Genomic DNA, 17,017 nt, shown 5'->3' with positions numbered 1-17,017 from the left:
TTTTAAAACTTCTGACTTTTTCCAAATGTTGTTGTGTTACAGCCTGAAATTAAAATCATGTCAATAATAGTGTTTAACATGATTTTTGACTACCTCATCTCTGTAACCCACACATACAATTATCAGTTATTATTAAGGTCCCTCAGTCTAGCAGTGAATTTCAAACACAGACTCAACCACAAAGACAAGGGAGGTTTTCCAACGCCTTGCAAAAAATGGCACCTATTGGTAGATTGGTTAAAAAATAACAGACATTGAATATCCCTTTGAGCACGGTGAAGTTATGAATTACACTTTGGATGGTGTATCAATACACCCAGTCACTACAAAGATACAGGCGTCCTTCTTAAATCAGTTGCTGGAGAGGAAGGAAACCGCTCAGGGATTTCACCGTGAGGCCAATGGTGTCTTTAATACAGTTACAGAATTTAATGTCTGTGACTGTTTTAACAAACTGAGGATGGATCAACAATATTGTAGTTACTCCACAATACTAACCTAATTGACGGAATGAAAAGAAGGAAGCTTGTACAGAATAAAAGTCTAAAAAACATGCATTCTGTTTGCAACAAGGCACTAAAATAGAACTGCAATAAATGTCCTGAATAGCCTACAAAGGTTTATGTTTGGTACAAATCCAACACAACACATTACTGAGTACCCCTCTCCATATTTTCAAGCATAGGGGTGGCTGTATTATGTTATGTGTATGCATGTAATCATTATGGACTGGGGAGATTTACAGGATAAAAATAAACAGAATGGAGCTAAGCACAGGCAAAATCCTGCTTTCCACCAGACACTGGGAGATGAATTGACCTTTCAACAAGTAGTGTGTATTCATGGATGCCAAGGGAAGCCAGGCTTCCCCAAATAATTGATCAATAAATAAATAAAAATGATAAAATAATGTATCTTTCGTCTCTCTCTGTGTTTTCATAAATGTCTGTGAATTCACAAGTGGCTGAATCTCACTGGATAAATCATGAGAGGGAAACAGTGCCCCTCTGTCTTAGTATGTGTAGCCCATGTATCTGATGCTGTCTGGACCAAAAGAGTATAACGTGTTGCCGACGTAGCATTTGATTGATTGATGCCAGCAAGCATTTGGCCTCCCTTGATAAAACAATTATAAAAATGTTTGCCAATCAGCATTGAACTGAGCGCAACTGTGGATTGTCCCGGTGCAGCAAAACGTCCCCCAAGGGAGGCCAGGTTAGATTTGCCATCAGACCAACCAAATCACTTCCTTTGCAAAACGTCATTTTCAGAAAAACTTGTCTTTTTCTGGTCGGCTTGTGTTGATGTCCTGCAGTAGCTCGCTTGCTAAATTGGCCCTTTCCTAAGCCATGGATGGACATGGGGATTTGGACTTGTGGTTTTGACTTAATTCTCTGACCAGGCCAATGATTATGACGTCAATTCTGATATAACCATGCATTAATATGTTGTGCCACTGGCCTGAGATGATTGAAGTTCGAAGTGTAGCCTAGATGTAGATTAGTAGGCTTACATTAACTAATGTTAGCTAGCTTAGCTAACTTAGCTGGTTCATTGTTGCCCATGTGAGGAAGTCAGGCTAGCAAGCATTTTAGCTACGTAGCCTTGGGTGTAATGGTAGAGGAGAGGATGGCTGGCATTTTATTGGCTCTTAACCAACCGTGCTATTTTGTTTGTTTTGTTGCATTGTTTGTAACCCTTTTTGTACATAATGTTGCTGCTATGACTGAAAAGAGCTTCTGGACATCAGAACAGCGATTACTCACCTTGAATTGGATGAATAATTTTTCTTTAATAAGTCGGACGAGAGGGATTTACTCCAGACACCCGAACAGGCATACATCCTCGTCATTTGCAGGAGAAAAAGACCGAAGAGGTATCGCGGAAGGAGATCGGGTGCCTTGTGAGGATCTGCCGACGAGTAACTAATCTGCCTTTGCCATCGGTCCTATTGGCCAACGTACAATCGCTGGATAATAAATTGGACAAACTAAAAGCAAGTATATCCTACCAACAGGACATTAAAAACTGTAATATCTTATGTTTTACCGAGTCGTGGCTGAACAACGACATGAATAACATACAGCTGGCGGATTACACACTGTATTGGCACGAAAGAACAGCAGCCTCTGGTAAGACAAGGGGTGACGGTCTATGTATATTTGTAAACAACTGCTGGTGCACGATATCTAAGGAAGTCTCAAGGTTTTGCTCGCCTGAGGTAGAGTATCTCATGATATGCTATGGACCACACTATCTACCTAGAGAGTTTTCATCTGTATTTTCGTAGCTGTCTACATACCACCACTGACCGATGCTGGCACTAAGACCGCACTAAATGAGCTGTATACCGCCATAAGCAAACAGGAAAATGCTCATCCAGAGGCGGTGCTCCTAGTGGCCCGGGACTTTAATGCAGGGAAACTTGCAACCAGAAGGAACCAGAAGGAAAAAAACTCAAGACCACCTTTACTCCACACACAGAGATGCGTACAAATCTTTCCCTCACCCTCCATTTGGCAAATCTGACCGTAATTATATCCTCCTGATTCCTGCTTACAAGCAAAAATGAAAGCAGGAAGCACCAGTGACTCGGTCAATAAAAAAGTGGTCAGATGAAGCAGATGCTAAGCTACAGGACTGTTTTGCTAGCACAGACTGGAATATATTCCAGGATTCTTCCGATGGCATTAAGGAGTACATCACATCAGTCACTGGCTTCATCAATAAGTGCATCGATGACGTTGTCCCCACAGTGACTGTACGTACATACCCCAACCAGAAGCCAAGGATTACAGGCAACATCCGCACTGAGCTAAAGGGTAAACCTGTCGCTTTCGAGGAACAGGACTACATTTTATAAATGTTTTATTTAGCCTTTATTTAACTAGGCAAGTCAGTTAAGAACAAATTCTTATTTACAATGACGGCCTACCAAAAGGCAAAAGGCCTCCTGCGGGGATGGGGGCCTGGGATTAAAAAAATTAAATAAATACAATATAAATATAGGACAAAACACACATCACAACAAGAGAGACAACACAACACTACATAAAGAGAGACCTAAGACAACATAGCAAGGCAGCAACACATGACAACACAGAATGGTAGCAACACAACAACAACAAATCAAATCACATTTTATTGGTCATATACACATGGTTAGCAGATGCTAATGCGAGTGTAGTGAAATGCTTGTGCTTCTAGTTCCGACAGTGCAGTAATATTTAACAAGTAATCTAACAATTTCACAACAACTACCTTATACACACAAGTGTAAAGGGATGAATAAGAATATGTACATATAAATATATGGATGAGCGATGGCCGTGCGGCATAGGCAAGATCAGGTAGATGGTATAGAGTACAGTATATACATATGAGATGAGTAATGTAGGGTATATAAACATTATATAAAGTGGCATTGTTAAAAGTGACTAGTGATAGATTTCTTACATCCAATTATTAATTATTAAAGTGGCTAGAGATTTGAGTCTGTATGTTGGCAGCAGCCACTCAATGTTAGTGATGGCTGTTTACCAGTCTGATAGCCTTGAGATAGAAGCTGTTTTCAGTCTCTCAGCCCCAGCTTTGATGCACCTGTACTAACCTCGCCTTCTGGATGATAGCGGGGTGAACAGGCAGTGGCTCGGGTAGTTGTTGTCCTTGATGATCTTTTTGGCCTTCCTGTGACATCGGGTGATATAGGTGTCCTGGAGGGCAGGTAGTTTGTCCCCGGTGATGTGTTGTGCAGACCGCACTACCCTCTGGAGAGCCTTACGGTTGTGGGTGGAACAGTTGGCGTACCAGGCCTTGATACAGCCCAACAGGATGCTCTTGATTGTGCATCTGTAAAGGTTTGTGAGTGTTTTTGGTGACAAGACAAATTTCTTCAGCCTTCCTGAGGTTGAAGGGCCGCTGTTGCGCCTTCTTCACCATGCTGTCTGTGTGGGTGGACCATTTCAGTTGGCCTCACAAGTCCTCAACTGGCAGCTTCATTAAAGAGTACCCGCAAAACATCAGTCTCAACATCAACAGTGAAGAGGCGACTCTGGGATGCTGGCCTTCAAGGCAGAGTTCCTCTGTCCAGTGTCTGTGTTCTTTTGCCCATCTTAATCTTTTCTTTTTATTAGCCAGTCTGAGTTATGGCTTTTTCTTTGCAACTCTGCTTAGAAGTACGCCTATGTAGATATTCCATAAAAAATCAGCCATTTCCAGCTACAATAGTCATTTACAACATTAGCAATGTCTACACTGTATTTCTGATCAATTTGATGTTATTTTAATGGACAAAAAATGTAGCTTTTCTTTCAAAAACAAGGACATTTGTAAGTGATCCCATGGTAAAGGTAGGGGAAAACACCTGGAATTATCTTAGCCTGAATTATCTTCAGGTGAGTTGTTTGGTGCCAAATTATTTATGATTCATTATCTACAGTATCTTCAAAATAATGTCTTAAACCCTACCTTACTGAAGACAATGATTTGTTAGTCCTGTGAAATATTTAGTGAAAGGTAAAAAGTAAACCATGGCTTAACTGGGTTGATTTCACTTTAGCTAGACAAGAATTGAATTGAACTGTTTCAAGGATGTGATATTCCACATATTCCACATGTGGCAGTACCACACCATGGAATAACAATATGTACCTGTCTACTAATTAAGCACTCGACTTCCTTGTGACGTGATGTCCAAAAACCTGTCTACACACACACACACACACACACACACACACACACACACACACACACACACACACACACACACACACACACACACACACACACACACACACACACACACACACACACACACACACACGCACGCACACACATTTCTCTGTCGCCAAGTGATTTCCCGCTCCAGCTCTTTGACGAGCCCTTCAGCCTGTCTCTCTGCTGCTTTAATAACTTCTTTGGCATACTGGTTATTGTTCGGAATGACGTGCTCAAAGTAAACTGCCTGTTACTCAGGCCCTCCACTAAATGCAAGTAAACGCAGTTTACCCACTTTTTTCCGAACAAAATGCATTGAAAGTATAGGGAGCGTACTTTTTTCACTGTGACCGGCAATCAGAGTTTACCCACGTATTTCTTTACCACCCCGTCACTGTTACCGGTAGGCCTATTTGATGTTCATGGCAATACACATTGTAGTCTAGTCTAGTAAACTGGCCATGTGTGTTAGGGTGACCATCCCATTTTTCCCTGGACAGTTTCAGCCCCATTTATCGTTCCACATCTTTATTACTATGTGAAACTATGCAAGACAGACAATAAACAAAAACCGTGACGAAGAGGTGCTACATGCTTAAACTCAAAATAATCTCCCACAAACACTAGTGGGAAAAACAACAACTTAAATATGATCCCCAATTGGAGACAACGATGACCAGCTGCCTCTAATTGGGAATCATATGAAAACCCCAACCTAGAAAAAAGAACCTAGAACACAACATAGAAAATGTAAACTAGACAAAAACCCCAACATAGAAAAAAGAACCTAGAACACAAACATAGAAATAAATAAACTAGACAAAACCCCCCAGTCACGCCCTGACCTACTCTACCATAGAAAATACGAGCTCTCTATGGTCAGGACGTGACACACACTTCTTGGTGTTTTGTAAACAGATGTCTATTTCCATTCATCAAATGGCGCGAGTGTACATGCAGCGCACTGTTTGGATGCTGGTATTTTGGAGTGGACAAACATGCACAGGTATCTTTTTTAAGTGATTTGTTTAACAATCAGGTAATTGTCAAGGATCCCCCGGTACTGCTGCTCATTCTGTTCACCAGCTCCAGAGGTCTATGTCACCGGCCTTCTAGGCGTCACTGAACTGGATTCATTACCAGCAACCCCGGACTGTCTTGTCTCATTACACACACCTGGTTCCCATTCCCCCTGATTAGTATGTGTATATGTGTGTTCCCCATTGTCCTTGTCGGTTATTGTTACCATGTACGTTGGTCTTGTGAGCACCTGTGCTGTTGTATCGGCATCCATGCTACGTGTTATTGTGCACTTGTTTTACGGGTTTCGTCCTGTGTATTATTTAGAGGGTTACACCACGCTCTTTGTTTGGGTGGAGAAAATAAAAAACCCTATAACTTATTCCTGCGCTTGTCTCCTATCATTATACAACGTGGCAGTAATACATTGTTACTGTTAAATTACGTCTATTACTAGGCCTAATGGAGAATCTCAATTGAAAATACTTTTTATTCCATGATTAGGTTTACTCTGTGGCCAGGAAAGCACCCCTACCAATGTTCACTCAAAGAATGTTCAGCAATGATTTCAGGCCTGCTGAGCCCCAACTAAAAATGATGTGCAACTTCCGGTGCACGTTTACTGTGAACACTGAGGCTGTACCTGCTCAAAGTTAGTTTTAACAGTGGCAAAGTAAGTTACTGTGGCTATTTGATCATAATGTAGGCCTACCAGAGTGACCTACCATCAAAAATGTGGAGAAAATGTATCCCATAACCTTTTAACTTGGAAATAGCTGTTCTATCGTTCAGCCTACAGTAGCAGCCAATGTGTGGTGTTCAATGTAGGCCTATATTCCATGAGACTTTTGGAGAAAAAAAACATGCAGTGCTTGACATTAACCTGTTTATCCACCTGTCTTTCAGACAAGGAGGTGTTTGATGCAAGAAATCACTTTACAAAATAAAATGCATTATTATTCACATACCATTATTACAGACAATCAGACAAATTATGCTAAGCTCTGCCTAGTGGCTACTTAGCTTTTTCAAGATGTCTCAAAATACAACACTGCCCCTTTAAGACAAAAAAAAACGCTCTCTACCTGAATGCTTTTCAAAGATGGCTAGAAATGCACACATTTTGTGCTCTTTTTAAAAGCAACCACTGTTGACTAGAAATTAGCTATAACTGGGCTAATAACTCACTTACTAGCAAAGAATATAAACAGATGTGCACATGTGGCTACTTGGAGCCTTTGCTTTGATCTCAAAACAACCGCATTCCGACCGCTCATACTGTAACCTAAGCATGTCCAGTTCAAAGTGAATGGCACAGATCCATATATGGCAATGGTTATTTGCATTTCCTCAGTGTTCAGGGTTCTGCGAGCTCCTCATCAAAATCTGTCTCTTTTCTAAATATCTTTTTCTCTGTCAGGTTGTGCCTCAAATGGAAGCCTATTTTATTATTGCACAAATTTTGACCAGGACCCATAGGGAATAGAGTGACATTTGGGACACAGTCTTAGTCTCTGGCAGCTACAGTAACTACGTATTTCCACAAGGATGAAGGAACGACATTACAACATTATCATCAGACAGACCACAGACATTCTGTCACATGTTTATGAGTGCCATGTTTCACCATGCCAGTAAGCCAATTATGGTAACACTTGGAGAAAATCTACATAGCAAAAAGGGCACTGTAATGTGAAGTGTTACTGTTTTTTCCATTTACAGTCACAGGTCGTAATGTGACACATACTGTACATTAAGGGAGCATGAATTCTGGAGCTGACTCGAGACTCCTTTCCGTGTAAATGCAGTACACTCCTTGTTGGTCGTCTTTAGTACTGTAGGTGTAGTGTGTGTCTTAGTTTCATGATCACAAATGTCAGGGATTTGATAATGGCTCAGTTAGTATGGTCTTTTCAACAGCAATGAAGCGGGTTTCATTCCTACCTACTTATAAGTAGGAACCATTCCAATACAGTAGGTGAAAATTGTAAGTCACTTTGAATAAAAGTGTATGCTAAACAACCATATAGAGAAAAACCTGTACTGTGAGTTCAAGACTAAGGTTTTTGCATGTCATTCTCTGAGCCACAGTCATAAAAACATTACATAATGGAATGATACTATCCAGGATGTCATTCTATCTCAGAAAACCTTTGGGGCTTCCCCTCACTTAGGGCTTCCCCTTTCTGTTTCTTACCAAATGTTTCCTTGTAGTTGTTGGGACCAAGAATGTGTAGGAGAGTTATAATGGTTATTCCATCAAATTTGAAATTATTAGAATAGTACACAACGCAGAACAGAATATCCAGGTTAAGGATCAGTGGCCAAAGCCCTCGAAAGGGAATATTCCAAGTTCAGACAGAAGGGGGGAGTCAGACCGCTATGATCGCCAGGAACTTTACTTTTGGTTTCTATTTTCAATTGTTGCACTACTAGTACTGCCTGTTGATATTACGTAGGCAGCTACAGTAGCTGGATGATATTAACATCTTCGTCACCTACAAACAACCTGGTACTACCCGTTGCTCCCGTTCTATCATTCCTATCATATCCCGGCCAGGTTGATTAGAAAGGCCTAGAAATGCGATTTCACGTTGTAGCTTGTTTGTATTACGGTGTTTTTGTACATGAGTTGTTGTATTTTAATACAGTCAACACTGAAAGCACCTAGTAATGTATTGGAGATGTGAGACAGGATATGTGTTTTACCTTTCTTCATGCTCCTCTGTAGAACAACTTGTCAGATGGTGCATTGGAGACTGATGTATTCCTGTCCTGTCTTTTCATAATATTATTTCAGATATGGTTCTATTGTCAAAGAATTACTATTATATAGTCATTGTATTAAATATTTTATACATTATGGCTATATGTATGAATGTAATTGTGGGAGCCAGAGAAAACACTGAGAGAAAGAACAACTTGTCTTATGGTGCATTGGAGACTGATGTATTCCTGTCCTGTCTTTTCATAATATTATTGCAGATCTACATAAAAGCCCAAAAAGACAGCCGTGGTGTCGCTTTTCATTTCTTGGTTCTTATATGGTACATATAAAGACCGCTACAGATGCATCCCAAATGTCACCCTATTCCCTATATAGTGCACTACTTTTGTATAAGTAATGCACTATATAGGCCGGAACTAGGATGCCATTTGGGACGCACACCAAGCATAACACAGTAAATGGTTTTCAGGTGTCCAATGGGGGTAGAATATGCTATGACAACAGTGTTCTATTTTATTCCCCTCCCCCATGCAGTAGAAAAACAGTGTTCCTATAGTAAAACTTATCTAAGAATAAACACACATTACAGTATGGTAGATATACTAAAACCTTTATTTCAAACACTACATTGGGTCCTCATTTAAAAGTTGCATCATAATAGCACAGGGTCACGTCCTGACCTGTAAACGGGTCATTTGCCATGGTAGTATGGTCAGGGCGTGGCAGGGGGGTTGTTTTGTGTGTTTTGGGGTTTTTTGGTTCTAGGGGAATTTGTTCTAGTTTTCTATTTCTATGTTTCGTTTTCCATGTTTGGCCGAGTATGGTTTCCAATCAGAGGCAGGTGTCTTTCGTTGTCTCTGATTGGAAGCCATACTTAGGCAGCCTGTTTTCCTTTGGGTTTTGTGGGTGGTTATTTTCCGTTTAGTTGTTTTACCTGACGGAACTGTTGGTCGTTGGTTATTTTGTTTAAAGTGTTCTCATAAAATAAATCAAGAATGAGCACTATACACGCTGCGCCTTGGTCTAATCCTTTCGACGCCTGTGACAGAACCACCCACCATAAGAAGACCAAGCAGCGTGGGAGGAGGTACGTCGAGTCATCAACCTGGGAGGAAATCCTGGATGGGGCAGGACCGTGGACAAGGCCGGGAGAGTATCGCCGCCCGCCGGAGGAGATAGAGGCAGCGAAGGCGGAACGGCGTTACTGGGAGGAACGGCTGGAACGGCAAGAGGAGGCTGAGAGGCAGCCCCCCCAAAAATTTTGGGGGGGCATACAGGTAGTTTGGCTAGGTCAGGGGGGAGCCCTGACCTAACTTCCCGGGCGTACAGGAGAGAGCCTTGGAGCAAACCGGAGCCAAGAAAGGAGTCAAGCGCTGAGTTCGACGTGAGATTCCGGGAAATGGTACTGGTGGAGAGGGCACTGCGGAGCGGGCGTGCAGAGGGGCGAGAAATGCATTACGGGGTGATGCTCACTATCTCGCCCATCCACACGCACAGTCCGGTGCGGTCGGTACGGGCTCCGCAGCGTTGCCAGGCGAGAGTTGGCCGGCACGCAGGAAGAAGTGTGCCGGCTCAACGCATCTGGCCGCCAGTGCGTCTCCTCGGCCCAGTTTATCCTGCGCCTGCTCTACGCACGGCAGCCCTCCTTCCCCAGCACGGCCCAGTTCGCCCTGTGCCAGCGCTCCGCCCGTGCCGGGCTACAGTGCCCATCCAGCCAGGACGGGGTGTGCCAGCCCTGAGCTCCAGACCTCCGGTGCGCCTCCACAGCCCAGTGTGCCTTGTGCCTGTTCTGCGCACCCAGTCTCCTGTGCGTCTCCCCAGTCTGGTGAGACCGGTTCCAGCTCCCAGTAGGAAGCCTCCAGTAATGATCAACGGTCCGAAGCCTCCAGCAATAATCCATGGCATGAAGCCTCCAGTGATGATCCATGGCCCGGAGCCTGTAGGGTTAATCCATGGCACGAAGCCTCCAATGATGATCCATGGCCCGGAGCCTGTAGGGATGATCCATGGCACGAAGCCTCCAGTGATGATCCATGGCCCGGAGACTGTAGGGATGATCCATGGCACGAAGCCTCCAGCGACGCCCCTCAGCCCAGAGCCTCCAGCGACGCCCTTCAGCCCGGGGCCTCCGGCGATGCCCCTCAGCCCGGGGCCTCCGGCGACACCCCTCAGCCCGGGGCCTCCGGCGACGGTCTGCAGCCCTGGGCCTCCGGCGACGGTCTGCAGCCCAGAGTCTTCGGCGACGGTCTGCAGCCCGGAGTCTTCGGCGACGGTTTGCAGCCCGGAGTCTTCGGCGACGGTCTGCAGCCCTGAGTCTTCGGCAACGGTCGGCAATGCAGAGCCTCCGGCGATGATCCACGGTCTGGTTCCTACGGCAACACAGAAGCGGGAGGATCAGCGGGCGGAGTGGGGGGCTATGCCCCGAACCAGAGCCGCTGCCAAGAATAGATGGCCACACGGACCCTCCCCTATAGGTTCAGGTTTGCGGCCGGGAGTCCGCACCTTTGGGGGGGGGGGGTACTGTCACGCCCTGACCTGAGAGAGACGGTTTATTTCTCTATTTTGTTAGGTCAGGGTGTGGGGTGGGCATTCTATGTTTTATATTTCTATGTTTTGGCCATGTATGGTTTCCAATCAGAGGCAGCTGCCTATCGTTGTCTCTGATTGGGAACCATACTTAGGCAGCCCTTTTTCCCTCCTTGAGTTGTGGGATCTTATTTTTGTACCGCTCGGTAAAGCCTGCAAGACATGACGGTCGTTTACCATTGTTTATTATATTGTTTAAGTGTTCTGAGTAAAAATAAATATCAAGATGAACACTTACCACGCTGCACCTTGGTCTACTCCTTTGGACAACCGTTACAGAAATACTGATCTGTCATTAGCATGCCACTCGCGACATTGTAAGACAGGGACAAACGGGGGCCGTGCTGAGAAAAATTTATGCTGGAAATATAAGATGAATATACTGTATGTCAACGTTAGTAGTACATACTGTATATTTATTTCTTCTGTCTGTAAATGTACATTCTGCCAATATCGGTGTGTGCTAAGTTGAGGTTCTTAAATTTGAGTAATTTAACGTGAAGCACTAGGAACTGTCATTCTAAATTTGGGTTGGATAATTTATCAATAGTTCTAACTATGATTCTGAAAGGTGAGAAGGAGAGAGAGAGCTGCACCTAAACTGTGAGGAGAGCACAAAGTGAGGGGAGGTTGCACTGCTGATCCTGCAAGTGGTTTCTGAAACTAATTCAATATTTGTAAGAATCCATTGAGTTTAGAGAGGGTTCGTCCCAGGAAACCTTATCTTTTTGTGTCATCTGAGAGGGAGGTTGTCAGAAAATCCATTAGATTGTTGCTTGGGCTAACCATAATTGGGACATTGATAGTAGGGGTATTGTCTTACCATGCCATCAGAATCCTATTGTTAAAGCGCATTAAAATAATGTCTTTTTGGACGATACAGTCAAATGAATTACTTACAGGGCTTGTAGTCTGCGTCTTGCATTGATACCCGAGGATGAAAAGGAAGTAGAGGATGTGAGTCAGCTGTCCCTGATGATCTGAAGCCGATGGGGGTGACTGGGTAAAAGTGAGGGGCATATCCAACAGGGAACACATTTTTATGGAGCCCAGTGAAGATCTAGCATCCCATTGGCACATAACAGATCGGCTGGACGGTCCTTGCCCCAATCTCAGTCTCATCAAGGGTGGTGTGAAATTAATAAACATGTATTCTCTCTCTTCCCTGTTCAAGTCAATATGTATTCTAGGTGGCGTGGAACATGTGAGTGATCACTGTTCCAGATGAGGGACTGTTGGAAACTGACTAATTGACTTGAGCACATTTTAGTATGTCTATAACTATATACAGTGGCGTGCGAAAGTATTCACTCCTTGGCATTTTTCCTATTTGGTTACCTTACAACCTGGAATTAATATGGATTTTTTGGGGAGTTTGTTTCATTTGATTTACACAACATGACTACCACTTTGAAGATGCAAAATATTTTTTATTGTGAAACAAACAAGAAATAAGACAAAAAACTGAAAACTGGAGCGTGCATAACTATTCACCCCTCAAACTCAATACTTTGTAGAGCCACCTTTTGCAGCAATTACAGCTGCAAGTCTCTTGGGGTATGTCTCTATAAGCTTGGCACATCTAGCCACTGGGATTTTTGCCCATTCTTCAAGGCAAAATTGCTCCAGCTCCTTCAAGTTGTATGCTTAGGGTCATTGTCCTGCCGGAAGGTGAACCTCCGTCCCAGTCTCAAATCTCTGGAAGACTGAAACAGGTTTCCCACAAGAATTTCCATGTATTTAGCGCCATCCATCATTTCTTCAATTCTGACCAATTTCCCAGTCCCTGCCGATGAAAAATATCCCCACAGCATGATGCTGTCCCCACCATGCTTCACTGTGGGGATGGTATTCTCGGGGTGATGAGAGGTGTTGGGTTTGCGCCAGATATAGCGTTTTCCTTGATGGCCAAAAAGCTCAATTTTAGTCTCATCTGACCAGAGTACCTTCTTCCATATGTTTGGGGAGTCTCCCACATGCCTTTGGCGAACACCAAACGTGTATGCTTATACACTGCTCAAAGAAATAAAGGGAACGCTTATTAAACAACACAATGTAACTCCAAGTCAATCACACTTCTGTGAAATCAAACTGTCCACTTATGAAGCAACACTGATTGACAATAAATTTCACATGCTGTTGTGCAAATGGAATAGACAACAGGTTGAAATTATAGGCAATTAGCAAGACACCCCCAATAAAGGAGTGGTTCTGCAGGTGGGGACCACAGACCACTTCTCAGTTCCTATGCTTCCTGGCTGATGCTTTGGTCACTTTTGAATGCTGGTGGTGCTTTCACTCTAGTGGTAGCATGAGACGGAGTCTACAACCCACACAAGTGGCTCAGGTAGTGCAGCTCATCCAGGATGGCACATCAATGCGAGCTGTGGCAAGAAGGTTTGCTGTGTCTGTCAGCGTAGTGTCCAGAGCATGGAGGCGCTACCAGGAGACAGGCCAGTACATCAGGAGACATGGAGGAGGCCGTAGGAGGGCAACAACCCAGCAGCAGGACCGCTACCTCCGCCTTTGTGCAAGGAGGAGCAGGAGAAGCACTGCCAGAGCCCTGCAAAATGACCTCCAGCAGGCCACAAATGCGCATGTGTCTGCTCAAAAGGTCAGAAACAGACTCCATGAGGGTGGTATGAGGGCCCGACTTCCACAGGTGGGGGTTGTGCTTACAGCCCAACACCGTGCAGGACGTTTGGCATTTGCCAGAGAACACCAAGATTGGCAAATTCGCCACTGGCGCCCTGTGCTCTTCACAGATGAAAGCAAGTTCACACTGAGCACTTGACAGACGTGACAGTCTGGAGACGCCGTGGAGAACGTTCTGCTGCCTGCAACATCCTCCAGCATGACCGGTTTGGCGGTGGGTCAGTCATGGTGTGGGGTGGCATTTCTTTGGGGGGCCGCACAGCCCTCCATGTGCTCGCCAGAGGTAGCCTGACTGCCATTAGGTACCGAGATGAGATCCTCAGACCCCTTGTGAGACCATATGCTGGTGCGGTTGGCCCTGGGTTCTTCCTAATGCAAGACAATGCTAGACCTCATGTGGCTGGAGTGTGTCAGCAGTTCCTGCAAGAGGAAGGCATTGATGCTATGGACTGGCCCGCCCGTTCCCCAGACCTGAATCCAATTGAGCACATCTGGGACGTCATGTCTCGCTCTATCCACCAACGCCACGTTGCACCACAGACTGTCCAGGAGTTGACGGATGCTTTAGTCCAGGTCTGGAAGGAGATCCCTCAGGAGACCATCCGCCACCTCATCAGGAGCATGCCCAGGCGTTGTAGGGAGGTCATACAGGCACGTGGAGGCCACACACACTACTGAGCCTCATTTTGACTTGTTTTAAGGACATTACATCAAAGTTGGATCAGCCTGTAGTGTGGTTTTCCACTTTAATTTTGAGTGTGACTCCAAATCTAGACCTCCATGGGTTGATAAATTGGATTTCCATTGATTATTTTTGTGTGATTTTGTTGTCAGCACATTCAACTATTTAAAGAAAAAAGTATTTAATAAGATTATTTATTTCATTCAGATCTAGGATGTGTTGTTTAAGTGTTCCCTTTATTTTTTTGAGCAGAATATTTTTCTTTAATAAGCAATGGCTTTTTTTCTGGCCACTCTTCCGTAAAGCCCAGCTTTGTGGAGTGTACGGCTTAATGTGGTCTTATGGACTGATCCATTCTCCGCTGTAGAGCTTTGCAGCTCCTTCAGGGTTACCTTTGGTCTCTTTGTTGCCTTTCTTGCCTGGTCCGTGAGTTTTGGTGGGCGACCCTCTCTTGGCAGGTTTGTTGTGGTGCCATATTCTTTCCATTTTTTAATAATCGATTTAATGGTGCTCCATGGGATGTTCAAAGTTTCTGATATTTTTTTATAACCCAACCTTGATCTGTACTTCTCCACAACTTTGTCCCTGACCTGTTTGGAGAGCTCCTTGGTCTTCATGGTACCGCTTGCTTGGTGGTGCCCCTTGCTTAGTGGTGTGCAGACTCTGGGGCCTTTCAGAACAGGTGTATACAGTTGAAGTCGGAAGTTTACATACACTTATGTTGGAGTCATTAAAACTAATTTTTTCTACCACTCCACAAATTTCAGGTTAATTAACAAACTATAGTTTTGGCAAGTCAGTTAGGACATCTACTTTGTGCATGACACAAGTCATTTTTCCAACAATTGTTTACAGACAGATTTCACTTATTTCACTGCATCACAATTCCAGTGGGTCAGAAGTTTACATACAATACACTAAGTTGACTGTGCCTTTAAACAGCTTGGAAAATTCCAGAAAATGATGTCATGGCTTTAGAAGCTTCTGATATGCTAATAGACATCATTTTAGTCAATTGGAGGAGTACCTGTGGATGTATTTCAAGGCCTACCTTCAAACTCAGTGCCTCTTTGCTTGACATCATGGGAAAATCAAAAGAAATCAGCCTAGACTTCAGAAAAAAATTGTTGACCTCCACAAGTCTGGTTCATCCTTGGGATCAATTTCCAAACTCCTGAAGGTACCACGTTCATCTGTACAAACAATAGTACGTAAGTATAAACACCATGGGACCACGAAGCCGTCATACCGCTCACGAAGGACACGCATTCTGTCTTCCAGAGATGAACGTACTTTGGTGCGAAAAGTGCAAATCAATCCCAGAACAACAGCAAAGGACCTTTTGAAGATGCTGGAGGAAACAGGTACAAAAGTATCTATATCCACAGTAAAACGAGTCCTATATCGACAACCTGAAAGGCCGCTCAGCAAGGAAGAAGCGACCGCTCAAAAACCGACATAAAAAAGCCAGGCTACGGTTTGCAACTGCACATGGGGACAAATATCGTACTTTTTGGAGAAATGTCCTCTGGTCTCATGAAACAAAAATAGAACTGTTTGGCCATAATGACCATCGTTATCTTTGGAGGAAAAGGGGGGAGGCTTGCAAGCCGAATAACACCATCCCAACCGTGAAGCACGAGGTAGGCAGCATCATCTTGTGGGGATGCTTTGCTGCAGGATGATCTTTTTTAGGGGCTTCATAGCAAAAGGGGTGAATACATATGCACACACCACTTTTCCGTTTCTTAAAATAAAATAAAAAATTTAAACTAGTTATTTTTTTCATTTCACTTTACCAATTTGGACTATTTTGTGTATGTCCATTACATGAAATCCAAATAAAAATCTATTTATATTATAGGTTGTTATTCAACAAAATAGGAAAAAAGCCAATGGTGTTGAATACTTTTGCAAGGCACTGTAAGTGGCCTAGCAGTAGTGATTAACGTGTTATGGGTTAGATGGAATGTTCTATGTGCAAATGTATTTGTGGCCGGAGGCAAAGTACAAAGGGGGCCTGTCTCTGAGACAGAATGTTTCCGTAAGGGTGAGATAGGAGTCATATGATAGAGCAAATACTATAGATAGTGAACTATAGCCCTATAACACTCTTATAGCTTCACTGTTTTATGTTATTGTATTCTCTCTATGTTTAGTATCATGATATTCACTTGAGTTTGAATGGGTTGCTTATTCCCAAATGTCTCTTTGTGGTTAGGTCTGGATAATTAACAATGGACTGGGGCACGGTGCAAGAATGTGTATTCCCTACTGATAAGAAGACTGATAGATGGAGTATTACCAAAGGTTCTGGACTCGGGATGGGACGAAAACACCACCTGTCTAGCCACAGAGATTCATTGTACATCCTAGACTCAGGAGGGGGGAGGGCTTATTTGGGAATAGATGGCGAAGTGAGGATGACATCGCGTGGGAACACCTCTTGTAAACCTGCAGCTTCAGGGGGACGTCTGGGTATAAGCATGAGGAGGTATATAGAGCCTTACTTTTTTGTGGACCCCAGTAGAATACTATCCCTAAGGTATATAGTCAGTAAGGGAGAGGGAGAATCAACATATTATCAAACCTATGCATAGGTTAACGCATTACTAATACTTGTCATATTT

Source organism: Salmo trutta, chromosome 8 (genome assembly GCF_901001165.1).
Source record: "Salmo trutta chromosome 8, fSalTru1.1, whole genome shotgun sequence".
NCBI classification, from domain to species: domain Eukaryota; kingdom Metazoa; phylum Chordata; class Actinopteri; order Salmoniformes; family Salmonidae; genus Salmo; species Salmo trutta.
This window is presented reverse-complemented; position numbering follows the sequence as displayed.